The 21,063-nt window shown below is 48.1% G+C and overlaps 1 long non-coding RNA gene across 3 annotated transcripts; it reads right to left on the minus strand.

Moving 5' to 3' along the window:
• Positions 1 to 1,875: 1,875 nt before the first annotated feature.
• LOC134929512 (uncharacterized) lies at positions 1,876 to 20,490 on the minus strand. 3 transcript variants are annotated; one of them, XR_010178607.1, is made up of 5 exons: positions 20,404 to 20,490; positions 19,011 to 19,154; positions 5,665 to 5,791; positions 4,543 to 4,651; positions 1,876 to 1,977 (listed from the first exon to the last, which is right to left on the minus strand). It is a non-coding gene; the product is annotated as an uncharacterized LOC134929512 (long non-coding RNA). The 3 variants fall into 3 exon arrangements; XR_010178605.1 differs by having other exon boundaries at positions 20,400 to 20,490; XR_010178606.1 differs by lacking the exon at positions 5,665 to 5,791 and having other exon boundaries at positions 20,400 to 20,490.
• Positions 20,491 to 21,063: the final 573 nt, after the last annotated feature.

Here is a 21,063-nt window from a genome sequence, read left to right on the forward strand (position 1 = left end):
GGCTAAACCAAGTGACAAAGCAGCGGCACAAACACACAGCAGTTACTTTAAAAGAATATAGCGTGTCTGTGAAAACACTGCGGCCCAGCAATGGCAGACAGAGCAGTTTAATAAACGATACGACTTCTTAGAGTGTTTTCATTAATCAAGAAGTAGATGAGGGCAGGACAGGGAAATGGAGCTGTAGTATGTAATGGAAGGAAGGGTAAGAATCAATTGATTGATTGAGTGATTGATTAATTGATTAAAAAAGGAAAAATAAAAGAGATCTGAAGCAATTTTAGTTTTTAAGAACAAGCATCTGTATGTGAGATTTGATTGCTTCATTTTGATTGAGTAATTCTGGCTGTTTAATTGCTCAAAATTGATTAATGAATTTTGATTTATTATTCATGAAAATTTAAAAAGAAAATTTAGGGAGAAATTTTTAGAAAATGTAAACAAAAAAAACACAAATCCTAATGTGAGGTTTGATATCTCTTGTCATTTGAATTGATTGATACATTTTGATTTATTATTCATTAAAACTGAAAAAAGAAAAAGAGAATTAAGGAAGTTAAAAATAAAAAAAAATGTCAGGCAAAAACTTTGGATGGATGGCCAACACCAGTGGTGCAAGTAGAAATGTTTTCCAATGTGTACTCTGAGCGTGCACCGAATGTCACACGTCACATCACCGGGGCCTGGCCGCGTGATACTCCCCCCCCCCTTCCCCCCATTGCCCTTTCTCTGCACTCAGGAGGCCAAACTGATTATCCATTTCCTGGGGCCTATTTACAAACTGCGTTATGTCCTCAGAACATTCACAACAGGCTGTTTGCGTAGTACCTGTGGGGTTATGTAATTGTAGAGAGAGAGAGCAGAGCGATGAGCTGCAACACAAAGGAAGTCATCTGTGGAATTGCTTTCCCACATCTTTGCAGCTCATTGGACTCTCATTCTGCAATTCCAACACCCCCGCACACAGTATGTACTATGGGGGGGCATTCTGACCTGAACGCTCGCTGCAGTTCTTCACATACGCCGGTGCCTGCTTGGCGATCGCCTCTGCCTGATTGACACGCAGAGGCGGTCGCTGGGCGGGAGGGGGCGGCGCGGCAGCGTTCGGACGCCGTTTTGTGGGCGCGGTCCGGCCAACACAGGCATGGCCGGACTATGTGGGGGTGGGCCGCTGTGACCCGGGCAGCGGCGAGTAACTTCCGGCCAGCCGCAGGTGCTGCGCTGGCCGGGAGTTACTCTACAAGTACAAAGGCATCACTGCTGTGCAATGCTTTTGTACTTGTGCTAGGGGGGGGGGGGGGGGCTGACATGCGGGGCGGACTACCCCTGTGCTGGGCGTGCCCCCGCATGCCTGGGAAGATGATCGTAGCTGTGCTAAATTTAGAACAGCTACAATCTGGTCGGAATGACCCCCTGTGTGCAATTGTAATATATTTGGCACAGGCAGCTTTGGCATGTTATCCTGGCGGCCGGGATGCCAGAAGTCACATGACCGACTGTGACATCCCAACACGGATGATCCCAACACCAGACAGGGTAAGTATTCCATGCCTCCCGGGTCACTAACCCTCACCCTCTTGGGGTGGAGGCTATTGATAACCCTTCAGGGGAGGTGGATATGGCTAACCCACGGAGGGTAGTGACTATGGTTAATCACCCCCCTCGTGCCTAACCCTCTTCACCCGAGCCCTGATCCATACCCCAATACTCCCCTTCGGGATGTCAGCTGTTGGTGTTGCAGCACTGGTCTCCTGAATGGTGGCAGGATATTGGCTCTGGTTGCATGACCGCTACCATCCTGACTACCGGGATGCAGAACGCATCCCAGCACAGGCACAGCATGTGTGTACCAAATAGAAATACACCTTACCTTTATGGTGGTTTCTCTGCGATGGGGAACCTCTGGAGAAATTGATCCTCTCTGGGCAGATGGTGTCTTCAGTCGGTAATCACTATTCATGTAGGAGATCCTATGGTCTGGAAGATGCATGTTTGTGTAGGAATATAACCAATGTCATCATCATACAAGTGAGGCTCAACCATGCCCTCTGTGTCTCCTCCAGGCTCCTGTCCTCTGTGTCTCCTCCAGGCTCCTGCCCCTGTGTCCCCTCCAGGCTCTTGCCCCTGTGTCCCCTCCAGACTTCTGCCCTCTGTGTCCCCTCCAGGCTCCTGCCCTCTGTGTGTCCTCCAGGCTCCTTCCCTCTGTGTGTCCTCCAGGCTCCTGCCCTCTGTGTGTCCTCCAGGCTCCTGTCCCTGTGTCACTTCAGGCTCCTGCCCCTTGTGTCACTCCAGGCTCCTGCCCCCTGTGTCACTCCAGCCTAATGCTTTGAGTCCCATCCATTCCTGTGTCTTTCCAGCTACATGCCCCCTATGTCACTCAAGCCTTGTGCCCCTTGTGTCGCAACCAGCCTCCTGCTCCGTGACACCTCCAGATTCCTGCATCATTCCAACTTCCTGCCCCCTGTGTCGCCCCCGGCCTCCTTCTCCATGTCCTATTAATCCCTGTATCTTTTCAGCTGCATGTTCCTGTGTCACTCAAGCCTTGTGCCTCTGGTGTCACCTCCTGCTCCTTCTGTCACCTCCACATCCCTGCATTCCAGCTTTCTGTGCCCTGTGTTGCCTTCAGCTTCTTGTGTCACCTTCTGCCCCATGTCCCCTCTAGCCTCATGTATCTCTCCAGCCTTCTGCTCCCTGTGTCACATCCTGCCCCATGTCCCCTCTAGCCTCATGTATCTCTCCACCCTTCTGCTTCATGTGTCACCTCCTGCCCCATGTCCCCTCTAGCCTCATGTATCTCTCCACCCTTCTGCTTCATGTGTCACCTCCTGCCCCATGTCTCCTCCAGCCTCATGTATCTCTCCACCCTTCTGCTCCCTGTGTCACCTCCTGCCCCATGTCTCCTCCAGCCTCATGTATCTCTCCAGCCTTCAGCTTCCTGTCACCTTCTGCCCCATGTCCCCTCTAGCCTCATGTATCTCTCCAGCCTTCTGCTCCCTGTGTCACCTCCTGCCCCATGTCTCCTCCAGCCTTTGTCCCTCCAGCATCCTGCCCCATGTCGCCTCTAGCTCCCTGTGCCACCTCCAGCCTCTGGCTCCCTCTGTTACCTCCTGCCCCATGTCCCCTCCAGCCTCCTGCTCCCTCTGTTACCTCCTGCCCCATGTCCCCTCCAGCCTCCTGCTCCCTCTGTTACCTCCTGCCCCATGAGCCTCTCTTACCGTAAATCTCATAGTTAAGACGAGTCTGTCTGGTTTTTTTTAAAATAATAATTAAAAACTGTAGTTGCTCTGAAAACAGATATTATAATACATATAGATTACTTTCGCCAACATTCCACATTAAGATTCCAGCATGGGCCCTCATTCCGAGTTGTTCGCTCGCTAGCTACTTTTAGCAGCCGTGCAAAGGCATAGTCGCCGCCCACGGGGGAGTGTATTTTTACTTTGCAGCCGAGCTGCACAAACACATTTTGTGCAAAACAGGACCAGCCCTGTAGTTACTTACCCAGGCCCTCATTCCGAGTTGTTCGCTCGCAAGCTGCTTTAAGCAGCTTTGCATACGCTAAGCCGCCGCCTACTGGGAGTGAATCTTAGCTTATCAAAATTGCGAACGAAAGATTCTCAATATTGCGAAAAGACTTCTCTGTGCAGTTTCCGAGTAGCTCGAGACTTACTCTTCCAGTGCGATCAGTTCAGTGCTTGTCGTTCCTGGTTTGACGTCACAAACACACCCAGCGTTCGTCCAGACACTCCTCCGTTTCTCCAGCCACTCCCGCGTTTTTCCCAGAAACAGTAGCGTTTTTTCAAACACTCCCATAAAACGGACAGTTTCCGCCCAAAAACACCCACTTCCTGTCAATCATATTACGATCACCAGAACGAGGAAAAAACCTCGTAATGCCGTGAGTAAAATACCTAACTGCATAGCAAATTTACTTGGCGCAGTCGCACTGCGGACATTGCGCATGCGCATTAGCGACTAATCGCTCCGTTGCGAAAAAAAAAATAACGAGCGAACAACTCGGAATGACCACCCCTGTGCGATGATTCTAGCGACGGAGGTCCCGGAATTGACATCAGACATCCGCCCTGCAAATGCTTGGACACGCCTGTGTTTTCCCAAACACTCCCAGAAAACGGTCAGTTGACACCCATAAACGCCCTCTTCCTGTCAATCTCCTTGCGATTGGCTGTGCAAATGGATAGATCCATTGCACAGCAGCGATGCTCTTTATACCCGTACGAGGCACGTGCGCATTGCGGCGCATACACATGCGCAGTTTTGCCATTTTTTTACCTGATCGCTGCGCTGCGAAAATCAGCAGCGAGCGACCAACTCGGAATGACCCCCATGGTCTTGATTTGAATACATCGGCACAACGTGACGCTTCTCATGATAAATACGAGTAGCCAGAAACGCTGCGTTATTAATGTTTCCTCGGGTTAATTACAGAAGCGTATGGCTCTTGTCGTCTAATCAGGGAGAAAACTATAATATATGTAAATGTATTCATAGATTCACAGTTTTACTTTCTCCTGCTCTCACCATAATCTTTGTGTTTCTTTATTGCCTTATTGCTTTCTCCAGATTACCGCTGAATAATTCATCCGCTCTCAGGGCCAGTCATACGTTATCTTCCATATTAACTCCTCGGCTGCAAGGGAAATCCAATAGGGAAATCATCATGGATGCCTACCGAAAGCATGCCCCAAGCATGCCCCTTAAACACACATGGCAGGCGGTACACGCAGACGCTGCATGGCAGATATTTTAGTGGCATTTAACTGACGTCGTTTTTCCCTATAAATTGAATTGTTTGGTTTATTTTTACATTTTTGTGATTTTTTTTTTAAAGTTAAAGTACCTGTTCCATGACAAAACCGTAACCCCACGATGACCGCTACGCAGAGTTCACTGATAATAAGCGGGAGACACGTTTCTTCCAACAGGAGAAGAAGCGTGTCACACATCATGTTCAGAAGAACCACGGGACAAAGCAGGACCCCCAAATGAAATACAAAACAGACCATGGAGTTTTAGGTGTGTGCCAGGGAAAAGATAACTTGGGGTCATTATGTCGGCATCTTTGCCCTTATGGTTGACACCAACTAACAGCTCTGACTTGCTATGTCTAAGAAAGGGCAGGAGGAGGAGCAGGTCTGCACCTACAAGAACTGGTTGGCTGGCTTCTATGTATTTGCAGCCTGCTATTTGTAGACGCACCAAGAAGAGGCTATAAATATTCTGAAAATACCTCTATTTGACTCATGGCATGTACTGGCAGTCCAGGGGTGCCATGTGGCGTCTTTATGCTGAGCAGTTCCGGCGGCAGTAAGACTCCCTGTTATCACATTTGGTTGCAAAGATGTGGAGGTTTGGCTTGAGGTCACACAACCTCTGGTTGTTGGCCCTGATGGTCAGTTGGGTAGGAAAGGCATGCACCAGTCCCCTCCTGCATTAAATGGGTCAGTCATCCACCCTTTTCATAAATGTGAGGCTGTTCTACTGCCAGTGAGCCTGCGGTCAGGACTGGGCCTCGTGAGGCTTCCTCCCTCGTCAAAATGGATACCATGTCCAAATGGCTGGCTTGTAATCCCAATAAAGGTGTCACAACCTTTTTGTATAAAGGTTTTTGCATGGATTTTGCCCACATAATTTAGAGCTCACCGAAAATATTCCAGACGCGGTGCATGCTAAGGTGTTGAATGGGATCTTGTAGGGATGGATGAGCAGCCTCTTTGTTACAGAACCCCATCCATATAGAATCTTGTTCTTTCACCAGTTTGGGTTGTTTCTAAGAAGGAACGGGGAAAGTTTAGGCTCATACAATTTGTTCCATTTCAGAAACAGCAGACAGAGAGGGCACCCCTTTCATATACAGCAGACCGAGAGAGCACCCATTTCAGATACAGCAGACAGAGAGAGCATCCATTTTGTGATGTTAGTGTATTAGAATGCTTAATATTTGTAGACACTCCCTTACAAATATGTGTAAGCCTGAATCTTCAGTGATGGTCCCTAGGACCAGGGGGATGCTGGGAAGTGGGTGGTCCAGTGTGCAGTGTGCCTGGAGTTGGTGATGGAATAAACAGCACAGCAGTGAACTCACATGTCTCTGTGTCCTTATGACTGGATTTACAAACATATGAACAAAACATGGTGTCAGAAGAAGTTTAACTTGGACTGCTAGTGCTCTCAGAATGTGAAAGAATCCTGCAGCAGTCTGTGGCTGTGATACTCAGTGTCTGCAAAGCCTACCGTGTGCTCCTCTCTTCAAACAGTGAGTAACCATGGATAAACTAGCTTCTCCAACCAGCATGCTGATGTCTGGTAACTTGTCTGAAAACTGGAAAAGATTTAAGCAAAGGTTTAATATATATCTTGCTGCATGTGGAGCTGATACAGAGGCTGACAAAACTAAGGCATCCATTTTCCTCCATGTGATAGGAGAGGATGTGCTGGACATTTATAATAGTTTTCAGTTTGATGAGGGGCAGAATGTGGTGCTATCTTCTATAATGCAATAGTTTGAAGATTACTTTGTGCCAACGAAAAATGTGACATGTGAAAGATTTAAGTTTTTCACATGTGATCAGAAGTCTGGAGATGGCTTTGATCAGTATGTTACAGAGCTGCAATCACTCAGTAAAACCTGTGAGTTTAGTGATTTAAAGGATTCACTAATTAGAGATCGTATTGTCTGGGGAATACCTGATAATGGACTCAGAGAGAGACTGCTGAGAGAGCAAGACCTAACACTAGAAAAGGCAGTGACTATGTGCAGATCTGCAGAAATAACTAGATTTCAAGCCAAAACGTTACACAAGGAAGTTGATGGTACTGTACATGTAGCGCAGAAGACAGAGCCAAGCAAACCTCCATCCTCAAGAATTAAGCCGTCTAAGCCACAGTCCAATAAGGAAATTTGTAGTAGATGTGGAAATGCTCACAATCCTAAAATGTGCCCTGCTTATGGTAAAACCTGCATGAAATGTGGTAGACTTAATTACTTTGCCAAATGCTGTAAAATGAAAAGTGTAACAACCAAAGTGCATGCTGTTAAACAAACAGAGGAATTCTTTGTGGATTGTATTGAACTTTGCAGTGCAGATAAGAAAGAATGGATTGTCCCTTTAACTGTGAACGAGATTGTCATTCCCTTTAAGCTTGATACTGTTGCGCATGTGAATTTAATATTGTTTCAAGACTATAAGACTTTTAGAGTAAAATCTAAAATTCATCCAGCCAAAGTGAAAGTTGCAGGGTACACTGGGGAGGAAATTCCTGTGAAAGGTACATGCTTAGTGACACTGAAATATAAGGGACAACAGTTTAATACATCTCTACTGATTGTGGATAAAAATGTGCAACCGATTCTAGGATTAAGTTCCTGTGAGAAACTAAGCTTGCTAAAGAAAGTTTTTATGGTGACATCACAAGTAGAAGATGACTGCAAATCAATGTTTACAGAATACAAAGACTTGTTTGAATGTCTAGGTTGTTTGCCTGGAGAGCATAAAATAAATATAGACACGCAAGTTTCTTCAGTGATACACCCCTGTAGAAAAGTGCCATTTGCGCTGATAGAATAACTGAAACAAGAGTTAAATCGTATGGAAGCCTTGGGTGTGATACAGAAAGTTGATGAGCCTACTGAATGGGTAAGCTCCTTAGTAATTGTTGAAAAGAAAAATGGACAACTCCGAATATGTCTAGACCCCATAGATTTAAACAAAGCTATTAAACGAGAACATTTGAAACTACCAACCAGAGATTAAATCATGTCGCAATTTGCGGGAGCAAAATGGTTCAGTAAATTGGACGCATCATCAGGATTCTGGCAAATGAAGCTAGATGAGGCCAGCTCAAAGCTTTGTACATTTAATACACCAGAAGGTCGATACAGATTTCTTCGACTACCATATGGAATATTGTCTGCTCCAGAACTATATCACAAAAAGATACACATGATTTTTGAACATATTCCAGGTGTTGAAACAATGATGGATGACATTATTGTCTTGGGATCTACAAAGGAAGAACATGATTCCAGATTGAGACAAGTAATGGAACTTGTCAAGAAAGTGAATCTAAAGCTAAACAAGGACAAATGTGAATTTGGCATGAATACACTTACCTTTATGGGCGACGTGGTCTCGGATCAAGGTGTAAAACCAGACCCAAGGAAAATATCAGCCATAGTGAACATGGAACCAGAGCCGTCTTAACAGCAGTGTAGGCCCCTGGGCACGGCAATGCACTGGGGCCCCTACCCACCCATCAGTGGTAAGGGTGGGGGTAGGCAACTTTGATGTCCTGCGAGGGGTAGGGGGGGTTCTATCTTTCGCTCAGCATGTAGGACCTGGAGAAATAATTTCTGCTAATTACTCCTTTACTGCACAAATGGGGCGGAAAAGAGAACACTAAACTGTAGAAGGGGGCATTGGGCTGAATGAAGAAGCCCTGATACATGACTTCCAGGGTGGTAGGGGGTGTTTAAAACATAGGGGAGGGGTGGATAGTGGAGTGGGCTTAATATTCATCATTTTACGGGGGTCAGGGCAACTTGCTTTACTGTAGATATCTCCAGTTCCTGGAAATAGATTTCTTAGCTTTAATGGGATAAAAAATACTAGAGTGTCTCACCTGTCAGGAGGTACTTGGGTCTTGGGGATCAGACTTCAGTAGCCAGAGCAATCCACCAACAAAAATATAAAACTGCATATTAGGCGCGTGGAGCTGGAGCAGGGACCAGCTGCTTGAAGGCCGATATCTGTGGTTCTGGGCAAAGTGCAGAAAAGCTGTCTGGAGTTGGTGATGGAATAAACAGCACAGCAGTGAACTCACATGTCTCTGTGTCCTGATGACTGGATTTACAAACATATGAACAAAACACCTCTCAGATATAGCAGACAGAGAGAGCACCCCTTTCAGAAACAGCAGAGAGAGAGAGAGCACCCCTTTCAGATATACCACACAGAGAGAGCGCCCCTTTCAGATACAGCAGACAGAGAGAGCACCCCTTTCAGATACAGCAGACAGAGAGAGCACCCCTTTCAGATACAGCAGACAGAGAGTTCACCCCTTTCATATACAGCAGACAGAGAGAGCACTCCTTTCATATACAGCAGACAGAGAGAGCACCCCTTTCAGATACAGCAGACAGAGAGAGCACCCCTTTCAGGTACAGCAGACAGAGAGAGCACCCCTTTCAGGTACAGCAGACAGAGAGAACACCCCCTTTCAGATACAGCAGACAGAGAGAGCACCCCTTTCAGGTACAGCAGACAGAGAGCACCCCTTTCAGATACAGCAGACAGAGAGAGCACTCCTTTCAGATACAGCAGACAGAGAGAGCACCCCTTTCAGATACAGCAGACAGAGAGAGCACCCCTTTCATATACAGCAGACAGAGAGAGCACCCCTTTCAGATACAGCAGAAAGAGAGAGCACTCCTTTCAGATACAGCAGACAGAGAGAGCACCCCTTTCAGATACAGCAGACAGAGAGAGCGCCCCTTTCAGATACAGCAGACAGAGAGAGCACCACTTTCAGATACAGCAGACAGAGAGAGCGCCCCTTTCAGATACAGCAGACAGAGAGAGCATTCTTTCAGATACAGCAGACAGAGAGAGCACCCCTTTCAGATACAGCAGACAGAGAGAGCATTCTTTCAGATACAGCAGACAGAGAGAGCACCCCTTTCAGATACAGCAGACAGAGAGAGCACCCCTTTCAGATAAAGCAGACAGAGAGAGCACCCCTTTCAGATACAGCAGACAGAGAGAGCACCCCTTTCAGATACAGCAGACAGAGAGAGCACCCCTTTCAGATATAGCAGACAGAGAGAGCACCCCTTTCAGAAACAGCAGAGAGAGAGAGAGCACCCCTTTCAGATATAGCACACAGAGAGAGCGCCCCTTTCAGATACAGCAGACAGAGAGAGCACCACTTTCAGATACAGCAGACAGAGAGAGCGCCCCTTTCAGATACAGCAGACAGAGAGAGCATTCTTTCAGATACAGCAGACAGAGAGAGCACCCCTTTCAGATACAGCAGACAGAGAGAGCACCCCTTTCAGATAAAGCAGACAGAGAGAGCACCCCTTTCAGATACAGCAGATAGAGCACCCCTTTCACATACAGCAGACAGAGGGAGCACCCCTTTTAGATACAGCAGACAGAGAGAGCACCCCTTTCAGATACAGCAGAGCGAGAGAGAGAGAGAGCACCCCTTTCATATACAGCAGACAGAGAGAGCACCCCTTTCAGGTACCGCAGACAGAGAGAGCACCCCTTTCAGATACAGCAGACAGAGAGAACACCCCTTTCAGATACAGCAGACAGAGAGAGCACCCCTTTCAGGTACAGCAGACAGAGAGAGCACCCCTTTCAGGTACAGCAGACAGAGAGAACACCCCCTTTCAGATACAGCAGACAGAGAGAGCACCCCTTTCAGGTACAGCAGACAGAGAGCACCCCTTTCAGATACAGCAGACAGAGAGAGCACTCCTTTCAGATACAGCAGACAGAGAGAACACCCCTTTCAGGTACAGCAGACAGAGAGCACCCCTTTCAGATACAGCAGACAGAGAGAACATCCCTTTCAGGTACAGCAGACAGAGAGTTCACCGCTTTCATATACAGCAGACAGAGAGAGCACCCCTTTCAGATAAAGCAGACAGAGAGAGCACCCCTTTCAGATACAGCAGAGAGAGCACCCCTTTCAGATACAGCAGACAGAGGGAGCACCCCTTTTAGATACAGCAGACAGAGAGAGCACCCCTTTCAGATACAGCAGACAGAGAGAGCACCCCTTTCAGATACAGCAGATAGAGCACCCCTTTCACATACAGCAGACAGAGGGAGCACCCCTTTTAGATACAGCAGACAGAGAGAGCACCCCTTTCAGATACAGCAGAGCGAGAGAGAGAGAGAGCACCCCTTTCATATACAGCAGACAGAGAGAGCACCCCTTTCAGGTACCGCAGACAGAGAGAGCACCCCTTTCAGATACAGCAGACAGAGAGAACACCCCTTTCAGATACAGCAGACAGAGAGTTCACCCCTTTCAGATACAGCAGACAGAGAGAACACCCCTTTCAGATACAGCAGACAGAGAGAGCACCCCTTTCAGATACAGCAGAGAGAGAGAGAGAGAGCAGTCCCTTTCAGATACAGCAGACAGAGCACCCCTTTCAGATACAGCAGACAGAGAGAGCATCCCTTTCAGATACAGCAGACAGAGAGAGCACCCCTTTCAGATACAGCAGAGAGCACCCCTTTCAGATACAGTAGACATAGAGAGCACCCCTTTCAGATACAGCAGACAGAGAGAGCACTCCTTTCAGATACAGCAGACAGAGAGAGCACCCCTTTCAGATACAGCAGACAGAGAGAGCACCCCTTTCATATACAGCAGACAGAGAGAGCACCCCTTTCAGATACAGCAGAAAGAGAGAGCACTCCTTTCAGATACAGCAGACAGAGAGCACCCCTTTCAGATACAGCAGACAGAGAGAGCACCCCTTTCAGATACAGCAGACAGAGAGAGCACTCCTTTCAGGTACAGCAGACAGAGAGAACACCCCTTTCAGATACAGCAGACAGACAGAGCACCCCTTTCAGATACAGCAGACAGAGAGTGCACCCCTTTCAGATACAGCAGACAGAGAGAACACCCCTTTCAGATACAGCAGACAGACTGGGCACCCCTTTCAGATACAGCAGACAGAGAGAGCATCCCTTTCAGATACAGCAGACATAGAGAGCGCCCCTTTCAGATACAGCAGACAGAGAGAGCACCCCTTTCAGATACAGCAGACAGAGAGAGAGAGAGAGAGAGAGAGAGAGAGAGAGAGAGAGCAGTCCCTTTCAGATACAGCAGACAGAGCACCCCTTTCAGATACAGCAGACAGAGAGAGCACCCCTTTCAGGTACAGCAGACAGAGAGAGCACCCCTTTCAGATACAGCAGACATAGAGAGCACCCCTTTCAGATACAGCAGACAGAGAGAGCACTCCTTTCAGATACAGCAGACAGAGAGAGCACCCCTTTCAGATACAGCAGACAGAGAGAGCACCCCTTTCAGATACAGCAGACAGAGAGAACACCCCTTTCAGATACAGCAGACAGAGAGAGCACCACTTTCAGATACAGCAGACAGAGAGAGCGCCCCTTTCAGATACAGCAGACAGAGAGAGCACCCTTTCAGATACAGCAGACAGAGAGAGCACCCCTTTCAGATACAGCAGACAGAGAGAGCACCCCTTTCAGATAAAGCAGACAGAGAGAGCACCCCTTTCAGATACAGCAGAGAGAGCACCCCTTTCAGATACAGCAGACAGAGGGAGCACCCCTTTCAGATACAGCAGAAAGAGAGAGCACCCCTTTCAGATACAGCAGAGAGAGAGAGAGAGAGAGAGAGAGAGAGCACCCCTTTCATATACAGCAGACAGAGAGAGCACCCCTTTCAGGTACAGCAGACAGAGAGAGCACCCCTTTCAGATACAGCAGTCAGAGAGAACACCCCTTTCAGATACAGCAGACAGAGAGTTCACCCCTTTCATATACAGCAGACAGAGAGAGCACCCCTTTCAGATACAGCAGACAGAGAGAGCACCCCTTTCAGGTACAGCAGACATAGAGAGCACCCCTTTCAGATACAGCAGAAAGAGAGAGCACTCCTTTCAGATACAGCAGACAGAGAGAACACCCCTTTCAGATACAGCAGACAGACAGAGCACCCCTTTCAGATACAGCAGACAGAGAGTGCACCCCTTTCAGATACAGCAGACAGAGAGAACACCCCTTTCAGATACAGCAGACAGACTGGGCACCCCTTTCAGATACAGCAGACAGAGAGAGCACCCCTTTCAGATACAGCAGACATAGAGAGCGCCCCTTTCAGATACAGCAGACAGAGAGAGCACCCCTTTCAGATACAGCAGACAGAGAGAGAGAGAGCAGTCCCTTTCAGATACAGCAGACAGAGCACCCCTTTCAGATACAGCAGACAGAGAGAGCACCTCTTTCAGGTACAGCAGACAGAGAGAGCACCCCTTTCAGATACAGCAGACATAGAGAGCACCCCTTTCAGATACAGCAGACAGAGAGAGCACTCCTTTCAGATACAGCAGACAGAGAGAGCACCCCTTTCAGATACAGCAGACAGAGAGTTCACCCCTTTCAGGTACAGCAGACAGAGAGAGCACCCCTTTCAGATAAAGCAGACAGAGAGAGCACCCCTTTCAGATACAGCAGAGAGAGCACCCCTTTCAGATACAGCAGACAGAGAGAGCACCCCTTTCAGATACAGCAGACAGAGAGAGCACCCCTTTCAGGTACAGCAGACAGAGAGAGTAGTGTTCATTATAGCACCCTGCACCTTTCAAAATCCGTGCAGTTCCTCTTCCCTGCCTGGGGTGTCGCTCTCTGCTGTGGTGCTTCTCAGCACACTGATCTGTTACTCAGTGCTGTGATACAGAGCTGTGTGTGCTGAGAAGCTCCAGAGCAGAGAGCGACACCTCAGGCCGGAAAGAGGAACTGCACAGGATTTGAAAGGTGCAGGGTGCTAGAATGAACACTAAGAGAGCACCCCTTTCAGATACAGCAGACAGAGAGAACACCCCTTTCAGATACAGCAGACAGAGAGTTCACCCCTTTCAGGTACAGCAGACAGAGAGAGCACCCCTTTCAGATACAGCAGACAGAGAGAACACCCCTTTCAGGTACAGCAGACAGAGAGTTCACCGCTTTCATATACAGCAGACAGAGAGAACACCCCCTTTCAGATACAGCAGACAGAGAGAGCACCCCTTTCAGGTACAGCAGACATATTAGAGAGCACCCCTTTCAGATACAGCAGACAGAGAGAGCACTCCTTTCAGATACAGCAGACAGAGAGAACACCCCTTTCAGGTACAGCAGACAGAGAGAGCACCCCTTTCAGATACAGCAGACAGAGAGAACACCCCTTTCAGGTACAGCAGACAGAGAGTTCACCCCTTTCAGATAAAGCAGACAGAGAGAGCACCCCTTTCAGATACAGCAGAGAGAGCACCCCTTTCAGATACAGCAGACAGAGGGAGCACCCCTTTCAGATACAGCAGACAGAGAGAGCACCCCTTTCAGATACAGCAGAGAGAGAGAGAGAGAGAGCAGTCCCTTTCAGATACAGCAGACAGAGCACCCCTTTCAGATACAGCAGACAGAGAGAGCATCCCTTTCAGATACAGCAGACAGAGAGAGCACCCCTTTCAGATACAGCAGACATAGAGAGCACCCCTTTCAGATACAGCAGACAGAGAGAGCACTCCTTTCAGATACAGCAGACAGAGAGAGCACCCCTTTCAGGTACAGCAGACAGAGAGAACACCCCCTTTCAGATACAGCAGACAGAGAGAGCACCCCTTTCAGGTACAGCAGACATAGAGAGCACCCCTTTCAGATACAGCAGACAGAGAGAGCACCCCTTTCAGGTACAGCAGACAGAGAGAGCACCCCTTTCAGGTACAGCAGACAGAGAGAACACCCCCTTTCAGATACAGCAGACAGAGAGAGCACCCCTTTCAGGTACAGCAGACATAGAGAGCACCCCTTTCAGATACAGCAGAAAGAGAGAGCACTCCTTTCAGATACAGCAGACAGAGAGAACACCCCTTTCAGATACAGCAGACAGACAGAGCACCCCTTTCAGATACAGCAGACAGAGAGTGCACCCCTTTCAGATACAGCAGACAGAGAGAACACCCCTTTCAGATACAGCAGACAGACTGGGCACCCCTTTCAGATACAGCAGACAGAGAGAGCACCCCTTTCAGATACAGCAGACATAGAGAGCGCCCCTTTCAGATACAGCAGACAGAGAGAGAGAGAGAGAGAGAGAGAGAGAGCAGTCCCTTTCAGATACAGCAGACAGAGCACCCCTTTCAGATACAGCAGACAGAGAGAGCACCTCTTTCAGGTACAGCAGACAGAGAGAGCACCCCTTTCAGATACAGCAGACAGAGAGAGCACTCCTTTCAGATACAGCAGACAGAGAGAGCACCCCTTTCAGATACAGCAGACAGAGAGAGCACCCCTTTCAGATACAGCAGACAGAGAGAACACCCCTTTCAGATACAGCAGACAGAGAGAGCACCACTTTCAGATACAGCAGACAGAGAGAGCGCCCCTTTCAGATACAGCAGACAGAGAGAGCACCCTTTCAGATACAGCAGACAGAGAGAGCACCCCTTTCAGATACAGCAGACAGAGAGTGCACCCCTTTCAGATACAGCAGACAGAGAGAACACCCCTTTCAGATACAGCAGACAGACTGGGCACCCCTTTCAGATACAGCAGACAGAGAGAGCACCCCTTTCAGATAGAGCAGACATAGAGAGCGCCCCTTTCAGATACAGCAGACAGAGAGAGCACCCCTTTCAGATACAGCAGACAGAGAGAGAGAGAGAGAGAGAGAGCAGTCCCTTTCAGATACAGCAGACAGAGCACCCCTTTCAGATACAGCAGACAGAGAGAGCACCTCTTTCAGGTACAGCAGACAGAGAGAGCACCCCTTTCAGATACAGCAGACAGAGAGAGCACTCCTTTCAGATACAGCAGACAGAGAGAGCACCCCTTTCAGATACAGCAGACAGAGAGAGCACCCCTTTCAGATACAGCAGACAGAGAGAACACCCCTTTCAGATACAGCAGACAGAGAGAGCACCACTTTCAGATACAGCAGACAGAGAGAGCGCCCCTTTCAGATACAGCAGACAGAGAGAGCACCCTTTCAGATACAGCAGACAGAGAGAGCACCCCTTTCAGATACAGCAGACAGAGAGAGCACCCCTTTCAGATAAAGCAGACAGAGAGAGCACCCCTTTCAGATACAGCAGAGAGAGCACCCCTTTCAAATACAGCAGACAGAGGGAGCACCCCTTTCAGATACAGCAAACAGAGAGAGCACCCCTTTCAGATACAGCAGAGAGAGAGAGAGAGCACCCCTTTCATATACAGCAGACAGAGAGAGCACCCCTTTCAGGTACAGCAGACAGAGAGAGCACCCCTTTCAGATACAGCAGACAGAGAGAACACCCCTTTCAGATACAGCAGACAGAGAGTTCACCCCTTTCATGTACAGCAGACAGAGAGAGCACCCCTTTCAGATACAGCAGACAGAGAGAACACCCCTTTCAGGTACAGCAGACATATTAGAGAGCACCCCTTTCAGATACAGCAGACAGAGAGAGCACTCCTTTCAGATACAGCAGACAGAGAGAACACCCCTTTCAGATACAGCAGACAGAGAGAACACCCCTTTCAGGTACAGCAGACAGAGAGTTCACCCCTTTCAGATAAAGCAGACAGAGAGAGCACCCCTTTCAGATACAGCAGAGAGAGCACCCCTTTCAGATACAGCAGACAGAGGGAGCACCTCTTTCAGATACAGCAGACAGAGAGAGCACCCCTTTCAGATACAGCAGAGAGAGAGAGAGAGAGCAGTCCCTTTCAGATACAGCAGACAGAGCACCCCTTTCAGATACAGCAGACAGAGAGAGCATCCCTTTCAGATACAGCAGACAGAGAGAGCACCCCTTTCAGATACAGCAGACATAGAGAGCACCCCTTTCAGATACAGCAGACAGAGAGAGCACCCCTTTCAGATACAGCAGACAGAGAGAGCACCCCTTTCATATACAGCAGACAGAGAGAGCACCCCTTTCAGATACAGCAGACAGAGAGAGCACCCCTTTCAGATACAGCAGACAGAGAGAGCACCCCTTTCAGATACAGCAGACAGAGAGAGCACTCCTTTCAGATACAGCAGACAGAGAGAGCACCCCTTTCAGATACAGCAGACAGAGAGAGCACTCCTTTCAGGTACAGTAGACAGAGAGAACACCCCTTTCAGATACAGCAGACAGACAGAGCACCCCTTTCAGATACAGCAGACAGAGAGTGCACCCCTTTCAGATACAGCAGACAGAGAGAGCACCCCTTTCAGATACAGCAGACAGAGAGAGCATCCCTTTCAGATACAGCAGACAGAGAGAGCACCCCTTTCAGATACAGCAGACATAGAGAGCACCCCTTTCAGATACAGCAGACAGAGAGAGCACCCCTTTCAGATACAGCAGACAGAGAGAACACCCCTTTCAGATACAGCAGACAGAGAGAGCACCCCTTTCAGGTACAGCAGACAGAGAGAGCACTCCTTTCAGATACAGCAGACAGAGAGAGCACCCCTTTCAGATACAGCAGACAGAGAGAGCACCCCTTTCAGATACAGCAGACAGAGAGAGCACCCCTTTCAGGTACAGCAGACAGAGAGAGCACCCTTTCAGGTACAGCAGACAGAGAGAGCACCCCTTTCAGATACAGCAGACAGACTGGGCACCCCTTGCAGATACAGCAGACAGAGAGAGCACCCCTTTCATATACAGCAGACAGAGAGAGCATCCCTTTCAGATACAGCAGACAGAGAGAGCACCCTTTCAGATACAGCAGAGAGAGCACCCTTTTCAGATACAGCAGAGAGCTCCCCTTTCAGATACAGCAGAGAGAGCACCCCTTTCAGATACAGCAGACAGAGAGAGCACTCCTTTCAGATACAGCAGACAGAGAGAGCACCCCTTTCAGGTACAGCAGACAGAGAGAACAACCCTTTCATATACAGCAGACAGAGAGAGCAACCCTTTCATATACAGCAGACAGAGAGAGCAACCCTTTCATATACAGCAGACAGAGAGAGCAACCCTTTCATATACAGCAGACAGAGAGAGCAACCCTTTCATATACAGCAGACAGAGAGAGCACCCCTTTCATATACAGCAGACAGAGAGAGCGCCCCTTTCAGATACAGCAGACAGAGAGCAACCCTTTCAGATACAGCAGACAGAGAGAGCACCCCTTTCAGATACAGCAGACAGAGAGAGCGCCCCTTTCAGATACAGCAGACAGAGAGAGCAACCCTTTCAGATACAGCAGAAAGAGAGAGCACCCCTTTCATATACAGCAGACAGAGAGAGCGCCCCTTTCAGATACTGCAGAGAGAGCACCCCTTTCATATACAGCAGACAGAGAGAGCAACCCTTTCATATACAGCAGACAGAGAGAGCACCCCTTTCAGATACAGCAGAGAGAGCACCCCTTTCAGATACAGCAGACAGAGAGAGCACCCCTTTCAGATACAGCAGACAGAGAGAGCACCCCTTTCATATACAGCAGACATAGAGAGCACTCCTTTCAGATACAGCAGACAGAGAGAGCACCCCTTTCAGATACAGCAGAGAGAGCACCCCTTTCAGATACAGCAGACAGAGAGAGCACCCCTTTCAGATACAGCAGACAGAGAGAGAGCACTCCTTTCAGATACAGCAGACAGAGAGAGCACCCCTTTCAGATACAGCAGACAGAGAGAGCACCCCTTTCATATACAGCAGACAGAGAGAGCACCCCTTTCAGATACAGCAGACAGAGAGAGCAACCCTTTCAGATACAGCAGACAGAGAGAGCAACCCTTTCAGATACAGCAGACAGAGAGAGCGCCCCTTTCAGATACAGCAGACAGAGAGAGAGCGCCCCTGTCATATACAGCAGACATAGAGAGCAACCCTTTCAGATACAGCAGACAGAGAGAGCACCCCTTTCAGATACAGCAGACAGAGCACCCACCACACAACACAGTACTGGAGACGGACACGTCCGTCCAGTACACTCTCCACAACCGGAGTGAAGATGGCGTAGATTCACAGGGACTTATGTAGAATCCAAAACCCGAGAGAATCCGACAGTGGGAAGATGACCTTCAGTGTCACTTTGGGGACTGAGTAAGGTGGGAAGCCTCATGCCAGACTCGGATTGCCAGCTCGGATTGTAATGTTTGGGTGGGTTTGGTTCCCCGAGAACCGAACCCGTTCATCTCTACAGTATACGTTTAATTATTACATTTTGAAACACAACATTGCCTGTCGCTATGTTATGCGTCAGTCCGTGTGAATATATGCCGCACTTATGGTACTGTACCTCCAGGCTAGTTGATATTTTCTGCAGACAGGAAGGGCTGTGTACAAAAATCTATGAGTCCGGGTCGTGATTGCGTTGTGACATGAGGCGCCGCTGCCAGCCGTTTCCACCAACGCCAACTCCACCTCGCGTCCTATTGAATCACTGTCAGCATATGAATTCGGGTAAGTAGACATGTTCCCTACAAGAGTCACATTTCTTACTATACAATGATTACTGAGACATCTGAGGCATCTGTAACCTGCTGGAACATACAGTGGTGCTGAGTATTGCTGATGTGTGTCTAGCATCAGGGGCAAACGCAGGATTTACAGGGGGGGGTTTCCAGAGAGGGGTGGAGCCAAGCGTGGGGGTTGAGACTAAGGTGAACCAGCATATAACTGGTCCGTTAAACAAGTGTAGATACTGTAGATACATAAATGCTATACAGTATAAACATGTATGGAATGGATCATGTTGGAGGCTATACACACACATATACATTTTTTATATATATATATATATACACACACAGGATCCGGTCAGGATTCTGGCAGTCAAAATACCAACACCGGAACCTAGACACTAATCAGAATGCCGGCACCAGCATCCCGACACCCGGGATCCCAAATGATGATGATACACTGCCGGGGCCGCCGGAGAGGTAAGTCATGGTGGTAGGTGGTTAAGTTTAGGCTGTGGAGGGAGGGATAGGCTGCAGGGAAAGGGGTTAGGTTTAGGCTGCTGGGAGGGTGGGTTAGGTTTAGGCTGCGGGTGGGGGGGGTAGATTTAGGCTGCGGGTGGGGGGGTTAGATTTAGGCATCCCTGGTGAGGGTAAAACTGTGTAATGTATACAGTATACTTACCTTCCGCCTGTCGGGATTCTCACAATCTGGATGCAGCGGTCAGTATTCTGACCGCCGGCACTCAGAACCCAACCCAACCCATACATTATATATATATATATATATATATATATATACACACACAAATATATACACACACACACACACACACACACACACACACACACATATATATATATATATATGTATACACACACAGCAGGTACATATATACCCAGAGGGTACATTATATATATATATATATATATATATATATATATATATATACACACACACACACACACATATATATGTACCTGCTGTGTATATCTATGCATGTATGTACCTAGTGTGTGTGTGTATACTATATATATATATATATATATATATATATATATATATATACACAGTAGGTACATACATAGATATACACGGCAGGCACATATACACACACATTTATTTATATATATATATATATATATATATATATACACATATATACACAGTATATATATATATATATATATATATATACACACAGCACAGCAGATGGATGGATACATACATACACAATAGCAGCAGCAGCGTTGGACAGTGGACGAGGGACAGAGGGAGGCAGAGATAAAGCTGCACAGCAAGGACGGATCTTCCCTCTCCACTGCAGACTAGTCTGTCTGCATAACCCGCGATTCGCGGGTGTTTGAAGAGGGGGCGGAGCCAGTGCTAAAGGGGCGGGGCTTAATCGCGGGCCGCGGTCGGTGACCCGTTACAGGGGGAAAAAATTGGTCTGTCAGGGGGGGTTTCTGGGTACTCAGAAACCCCCCCCTGCGTGCGCCACTGAGCATTCTCTGATGGGTCAGTGATGTCTGTCCCCATATGGGGGGTGTTAGAGTAACATAAACCTGAGGTCTGTGGCTCCCCGGGAGATGGATGGTTAAATAATATCACAGGATAGAGAAAGTGGGAAATAATGATGTATCCCTTTGGGAATATGTCAGATCTGAGTATGGATTATTTCATTTTCTGCACCGATACCTCCAATCTATTCCAAAATCAGTCATAAAGCACATTCCCTGCTCCGCTCTCTCCCCGCACAGGCTGCCGGATTCTGCTCTGCTGATGTCACAGATCTGATTTCTGCTTCACAGCAAAGTTCAAGTTTAAAAACAAGTTGTGTGTAAATGAGAGATTTCATGCTACTAGTAACAGCGATATAATTACATTATATT

Source organism: Pseudophryne corroboree, chromosome 5 (assembly GCF_028390025.1).
Source record: "Pseudophryne corroboree isolate aPseCor3 chromosome 5, aPseCor3.hap2, whole genome shotgun sequence".
Classification (NCBI taxonomy): domain Eukaryota; kingdom Metazoa; phylum Chordata; class Amphibia; order Anura; family Myobatrachidae; genus Pseudophryne; species Pseudophryne corroboree.